The sequence below is a fragment of the Mustelus asterias genome, chromosome 18 (genome assembly GCF_964213995.1).
Source record: "Mustelus asterias chromosome 18, sMusAst1.hap1.1, whole genome shotgun sequence".
Classification (NCBI taxonomy): domain Eukaryota; kingdom Metazoa; phylum Chordata; class Chondrichthyes; order Carcharhiniformes; family Triakidae; genus Mustelus; species Mustelus asterias.
Window position 1 is genome coordinate 55,282,356 of NC_135818.1, and position 7,934 is coordinate 55,290,289.

The following is a 7,934-nucleotide window of genomic DNA, read 5'->3' on the forward strand; positions in this document are numbered from 1 at the left end:
ACAGACGGTGACCCGAGGCCGGAATTGAACCCGGTTCCCTGGCGCTGTGAGGCAGCAGTGCAACCACTGTGCCACCGTACTGCCCTTGAGGTGTTCAAAATCATGAGGGGTCTGGACAGAGTAGATAGAGAGAAACTGTTCCCACTCATTGAAGGATTAAGAATGAGAAGGCACAGATTTAAAGTAATTACTAAAAGACGCAAAAGTGATATGAGGAAATCTTTTTTACGCAGTGAGTGGTTAGGATCTGGAATCCACTGTCTGACAGTGTGGTGGAAGCAGGTTCAACTGAAGCATCCAAAGGGGAATTAGATCGTTCCTTTTCCGATGGCAATGTGCAGGGTCACGGGTCAAAGCTGGTAGAATGGCACTAAGTGAGTTGCTCATTCGGAGAGCTGGTGCAGACAGGATGGGTCAAAGGGCCTCCTTCTGCACTGTAACAAATCTCTGATTCTGTGATTCTATTCATGTAACCAAAGTGAATAACTTCACACTTCCCTACATTACACTCCATCTGTCATCTTGTTGCGCACATCAATTAGAAGTGAAGTGCAACTTCTGAATGCACCATCTGGATTTTATGTCAACAACCTACAGAGACCATTGATCAATTCATAAGTGGATGCGGAGACAAGTGGCGTGATTACAACTTCACGGCAACAGAGCAAGCCAACTGAATAACCGAGCATGTGATAGCATCTACCCCGATGTTCCAACCCAACGGTCACACTGTGAAAGTACCACTACAAAGTGAATGCAAGTATGAAGCCATACTAATGGGTAGACAGAGGCTACAGTTGTGTGGTTTGTCCACCACTGTTATAATAGCCTGTTCAGGCAAACCTAGTGAGTAAGATGGTTGTGCGGCCTCATGCATACACCTGTGCTCAACTTTTAATGCAGTATGCAAGACATTTTGGCATCAGAGGACATTGGAAGTGCCAGGGCAGAAAGCAAAGACCAAAACAGGTAGTTTAACACCACGAGAAGCCGCAAACAGGGCACAGGCGGATACAGGATTCTAAACAACCAGAGCACGTGCCAAACAGCATCAAGACAAGATCCACAAAATGTCTAGCCAGGCTATACAGTCAGATGATGGACATCATTGAACAAAGTGAGTGGACATTCAGCATGGTGCGTGGGTGCATGTGTGTGCGTGTAATTGCAAAGGAGAGTAAAGGACTTATTAAGTTGTAAAAGGTTTCATCCGTAAACAAGGAAAAGTTATTGAATTTTATTTCACCTGAAAGTGGAGGGAATAGCAAAGCATGAAAAAATTTTCTATTTTGGAAAAGTTGAATTCAAAGAGGAGCTGAGGACAATGGAACCAAAGTAACAGGAAAAGAGGATATTTAAGGAAAAATGTTGTGCTGAGTTGTGTTGGTTGTGAGGGTGAGATGTTCTGAGATCAGCTTTGTCCTGAGAGAAGGTGCAAAACCTGAAGCAGCCATCCAAAAACCAGGAAAGTCTTTGTTTCAGGAACAGTGTTGGCCAGAATTTAAGCTCCCCGCTCTCCCTTGCCAACAAGTTCTGAGGTGGAGGGTGGGGAAGGAGCGTAAAATAGCGTGGATGGGATTCACTCTTGAAACTTGTCCACCCCAACCCAGAAGCAATTTTCCACTGGGGCGGGCAGGCCCTGATTGGGAAGTGTGCCCATGGCACACAATTATAGCCCCAATAATGGCCCCTTAAGGACCTTTTTCTTGTACAGCCTCCATTGTCAGGCTGACTGATAGTGGGAAATAGAAAATGTTCTCACCTTCGATCTCAGACAGCAAGTGGACGGGGGGGGCCTCCATCAGAAGGCCCCTTCAGACTGGAGGTACCCTCCACTCATGAACCAAACACCTTCGACCCCCATCCCTCCCCCTCCCCCGGGCCTATCCCCTAACGGTGAGATCATCCCCTCCCCCACCCCCACCTACCAATCCTCCAAGGCCAACCCCGACCCTCTCCCTGGTATTTACCAGCACTGTAGTTCCCGGGATTTAGTTTCAGGCGTGGCACTGCAGTGCTGTACATGGATGGGCTGGAGAGTTGTCGGTCAATCAGGTCTGGGGGTGGGTGTTGGTCTCACTGACCATTGTCTTTCCTGCCAACGCTTAGATGGTCTTAATTCCACACCCTGACCAAATTACAAATGCCTTATGAAGACTGAAGTGAACATGAAAACCAATTGTTTGAACTGAGTTTATTTTAATGGCTTGTGGAAAGTCAGTAAATCAGGAAGAGACCATACACTCCTGCTCAAGGTGGCACAATGGTTAGCACTGCTGTCTCACAGCACCAGGGACCCGAGTTCGATTCCCAGCTTGGGTCACTGTCTGTGTGGAGTTTGCATGTTCTCCCCGTATCTGCATGGGTTTCCTCCAGGTGCTCCGGTTTCCTCCTACAGTCTGAAAGACCCGCTGGTTTGGTGCATTGGCCATGCTGAATTCTCACTCAGTGTACCCAAACAGGTGCCGGAGTGTGGCGATTAGAGGATTTCCACAGTAACTTCACTGCAGTGTTAATGCAAGCCTTCTTGTGACACGAATAAATAAACTTAAACTAACCCAGTGGGTTTATGTTAAGCCAGGGCTGCGGCATTTACGTTTCGGTGGAACTATCTTAATGCAGTGCATTGTGCCAGAAGAACATGTAACATACCAGCTCAGGGCAAATGAAGTGATATTTAAACACTGATGTCTCATGTGAATCGTATTATCCTTGGCATGCTCCAAGTCTTAGATTACACCAGAATGCTTGGCGTATGCGACTTATTTGCTTCTGACACACACATACATACACACATACACGCACAGACACCCATCACCCTCATTACAGCATGAACCCAGTGCCAAGTTGCTTGCATAATAACACCATAAAACACCAGCTGCCCACCAGTTAACATCAGTGAATGAATCAGCTTTGAACCTTTATTAGGAGACCACCTGTTTCAAAGACCACTTGAAGTCAGGTCCAAAGACTGGATAATTTGCAGCTTCCACCCATAGCTGAGAAAAATCAAGGAATCGGATAACTCTGATCACAACACAGGAACTGCTGGATAGCCACTGTCATTTCGCTGCCTTGAACATCTTATTGAGAAGGCTTCAAAACAAATTCCTGAGCTTTCTTTTGAAAATCTTGAACGTGGGAATGGGTTTTTGAATAGGAATACAGATGGATTAAAAAGTCTGGACGTACATTTATTTATTAGTGTCATAAGTAGGCTTACATTAACACTGCAATGAAGTTACTGTGAAAATCCCCTAGTCGCCACACTCTGGTGCCTGTTCGGGAAAATTTAGAATGGCCAATGCACCCTAACCAGCACGTCTTTCAGACTCCTGGGAGGAAACCGGAGCACCCGGAGGAAACCCACGCAGACACGAGGAGAACGTGCAAACTCCACACAGACTGTGACCCAAGCTGGGAATCGAATCCTGGCTCTGTGAGGCAGCAGTGCTAACCACTGCGCCGCCATGATCTTAGGAACATCCCAATGGCTGACTTAAAATAATTGAGACTGTTTTAGTCAAGATAAATAGAACCATATCAGAGAATGCGATCAAGAGCAGGCAGGGGAGGATCAGTGACAGTAGATAAAATATTTGCCCTGGGAACCGTCTCATTGACCTTTCCGTTGGTTCTGGTCGGAGATTCTTAGGACGAGATTTTGGGGTATTTGAGGGTTTTGATTTTAGTGCTTCTTTGTACTACACTTTGTTGCGAATGAGATTTTTGCTGACTGCTTCTGAATTTGTATCATTATGGTGAGCCCTGGCAGATTTATTTTTTGCAAACCATATAAGGGCACCTAGTTTAACTGCAGCTTTCTTATGTCTTTTTAAAACAACTTTTGGAGTTTAGGAAATTGGATTTCTATTGATTGAAAAGAGCCTCCCATCCAATGAGCAGTTCATTCGGCTTTTTTTTATGTTGCAAAGAACATTCACAGTCAATAGATTCTCAGTAAATCACATTTCATTACCTGCCAATTCTTTACTTATGGAAATAAGCAGTTTAACTGCATATTTTCCAATGAATCAAAGACTCAAGCTGTTAGCGTTGACATGAGCAAGAGGATCAGCTTTAGATAATATAATGGTACTCAAGATTGAGAAATTCCAAGAGTTGATGGTTTCTATCGGAGGATTTTAGTGGAAACAGGTGAGAAAATTGCTGATGCTTTAGCCATGATCTTCCAAAGCGCACTCAATTCAGGAATTGTCCCTGGAGAATTTGCAAAAGTAATTCCATTATTGAAATAGTGATAGAATGCAACCAGGAATTGATAGACCTGTTAGTCTAATATGTTGTGGAGATGCCGGTGTTGGACTGGGGTAAACACAGTATGAAGTCACACAACACCAGGTTAAAGTCCAACAGGTTTATTTGGTAGCAAAAGCCACTAGCCTTCGGAGCGCTGCTCCTTTGCCAGGTAAGTGGGAGTTCTGTTCACAAACAGGGCATATAAAATCCCCTATGGACAAGCCCTCCGTATACACAGGATCTGCTCAGATGAGGAGGATCGCAACAGACACCTCCAGACGCTGAAAGATGCCCTCATAAGAACAGGATATGGCGCTCGACTTATTGATCGGCAGTTCCGACGCGCCACAGCCAAAAACCGCACTGACCTCCTCAGAAGACGGACACGGCGGACAGAGTCAATAGATTCTCAGTCCAGTACTTCCCCGGAGTGGAGAAGCTACGACATCTTCTCCATCAACATGTCATTGATGAAGACGAACATCACGCCAAGGCCATCCCCACACCCCCACTTCTTGCCTTCAAACAACCGCACAACCTCAAACAGACCATTGTCCGCAGCAAACTACCCAGCCTTCAGGGGAACAGTGACCACGACACCACACAGCCCTGCCACAGCAACCTCTGCAAGACATGTCGGATCATCGACACGGATGCCATCATCTCACGTGAGAACACCATCCACCAGGTACACGGTACATACTCTTGCAACTCGGCCAACGTTGTCTACCTGATACGCTGCAGGAAAGGATGTCCCGAGGCATGGTACATTGGGGAGACCATGCAAACGCTATGACAACGGATGAATTAACACCGCTCGACAATCTCTTCCTGTTGGGGAACACTTCAGTGGTGACGGGCATTCGGCCTCTGATCTTTGGGTAAGCGTTCTCCAAGGCGGCCTTCACGACACACGACAACACAGAGTCGCTGAGTAGAGACTGATAGCCAAGTTCCGCACACATGAGGACGGCCTCATCCGGGATCTTGGGTTCATGTCACACTATCTGTAACCCCCACGACTTGCCTGGGCTTGCAAAATCTCACTAACTGTTCTGTCTGGAGACAGTACACATCTCTTTAACCTGTGCTTAACCCTCTCTCCACTCACATTGTCTGTACCTTTAAGACTTGATTACCTGTAAAGACTCAAATTCCAACGATTATTTTGTAAATTGAGTTTGTGTCTCTGTATGCCCTGTTTGTGAACAGAACTCCCACTTACCTGACAAAGGAGCAAGCGCTCCGAAAGCTTGTGGCTTTTGCAACCAAATAAACCTGTTGGGCTTTAACCTGGTGTTGTGAGACTGCTTACTGAGTCTAATATGTGACATGAGGAAGATCTCATAAGTTTATTAGTGTCACAAGTAAGCTCACATTAACACTGCAACAATTGCCCCTGATTGTCAGGTGGACTAGCAGGGTAACTACATGGGGTTATGGCGATAGGGCCTGGGTGGGATTATTGTCGGTGCAGGCTTAATGGGCCAAATGGCCTCTTTCTGCATTGTTGGGATTGTATTCTATGATTCCCATTATTCCTGCTCTCTGCCCACTACTGTCGAACCAATTTCCCAACCAGTTCAACAATTTGCCTTTGAATCCATGAGAGCTAATTTGAGGTATTGGTCTCTCTGTTGAACCTTACCAATTGCCTTCTTGTAATCCATCTGAACCACATCCATAGACATCTCTCTGTCTACTGTTTTACTTATTTCCTCAGAAAATTCAATTAACTTCATTAGACATGACCTATCCTTTGCAAATCTATATTGGCTCTCTCAAACAGCTCAAATTTCTCCAAGTGCTCAGTCACTCTGTCCTTAATTGCAGATTCCAACATGGCAGCACAGTGGTTAACACCGTTGCCTCACAACGTCAGGGAACCGGGTTTGATTCCCGGCTTGGGTCACTGTCTGTGCGGAGTCTGCACGTTCTCCCCGTGCCTGCGTGGCTTTTCACCGCGTGGTCCAGTTTCCTCCCACAATCCAAAAGACGTGCTGGTTAGGTGTATTGGCCATGCTAAATTCGTCCTCAGTGTACCCGAACAGGCGACAGAGTGTGGCGACTAGGGGATTTTCACAGTAACTTCATTGCAGTGTTAATGTAAGCCTACTTGTGACACTAATGAAATAAAAAAAATAACATGGCCAATCAACCTACCCTGCACATCTTTGGAGTGTGGGAAGAACCCGGAGGAAACCCAAACACATACAGAGAGATCATGCAAACTCCACACAGACTAACACGTGAGGCTGGAATTGAACCCAGGTCCCTGGCGCTGTAGTGTTAACCACTGCGCCACCGTGCAGCCCAATGTACATGAATTGGAAGGAAGTGACCAATGGTGTCCCTCAAGCATTTGCAAAGGAAACTTAACTATTTGCAGTATTTAGTAATAACTTAGATAACACAATAGAGAGTCAGATATCCTAGTTTCTCAATGACACAATGATTAGTGGCATAGTAAGTAGTTTAGACACAAGTACAAAATTTCAAGGAGACATTGACAGATTAAATGATTGGGCAAACTGTGGTGGGTATATTTCAATGCAGGAAAGCATGTGGTCATCCATTTTAGATCAAAAAAGATTCTAACAAATGTCTTTTAAATGGTGAAAAACTAACAGCAGTGGAAAGCACTGATAAATATGTGCTGCATTCCCTCCAGCGACACTATACCCTTCTTCCCGTGTTGTGTCTAAATGCTCACAGTTCTCCAACCAGAGCTGAACTGTCGAATCTTTGTACTCTAGTCCTCTGAGTATAAAGGCCAACAATCCACTCGTCTTAGAACATAGAACAGTACAGCACAGAACAGGCCCTTCGGCCCACGATGTTGTGCCGACCTTCATCTGAAACCAAGATCAAGCTATCCCACTCCCTACCATCCTGGTGTGCTCCATGTGCCTAGCCAATAACCGCTTAAATGTTCCTAAAGTGTCTGACTCCACTATCACTGCAGGCAGTCCATTCCACACCCCAACCACTCTCTGCGTGAAGAACCTACCTCTGATATCCTTCCTATATCTCCCACCATGAACCCTATAGTTATGCCCCCTTGTAATAGCTCCATCCACCCGAGGAAATAGTCTTTGAACGTTCACTCGATCTATCCCCTTCATCATTTTATAAACCTCTATTAAGTCTCCCCTCAATCTCCTCCGCTCCAGAGAGAACAGCCCCAGCTCCCTCAACCTTTCCTCATAAGACCGACACTCCAAACCAGGCAGCATCCTGGTAAATCTCCTCTGCACTCTTTCCAGCGCTTCCACATCCTTCTTATAGTGAGGTGACCAGAACTGCACGCAATATTCCAAATGCGGTCTTTTTAATTAATTTTGCACCCGTTCATGATATATTAGTGGTCCATCTATCCACTGCCCCAAGTGTAATGACCTCAATGATGCCCATGAGGTGGGCCTCTTGGAGCATGAGCTCCCTGATTGAGGGCGTAATTAATTGCCTGCCCAATCAGGGAGCCTCTCCTGTATATATATTTCATAGAAACCCTACAGTGCAGAAGGAGGCCATTCAGTCTATCCCCACAACCTATGCATTTACCCTAGCAACACCCCTTAACACTAAGGGGCAATTTATCATGGCCAATCTACTTAAGCCGCACATCTTTGGACTGTGGGAGGAAACTAGAGCACCCAGAGGAAACCCACGCA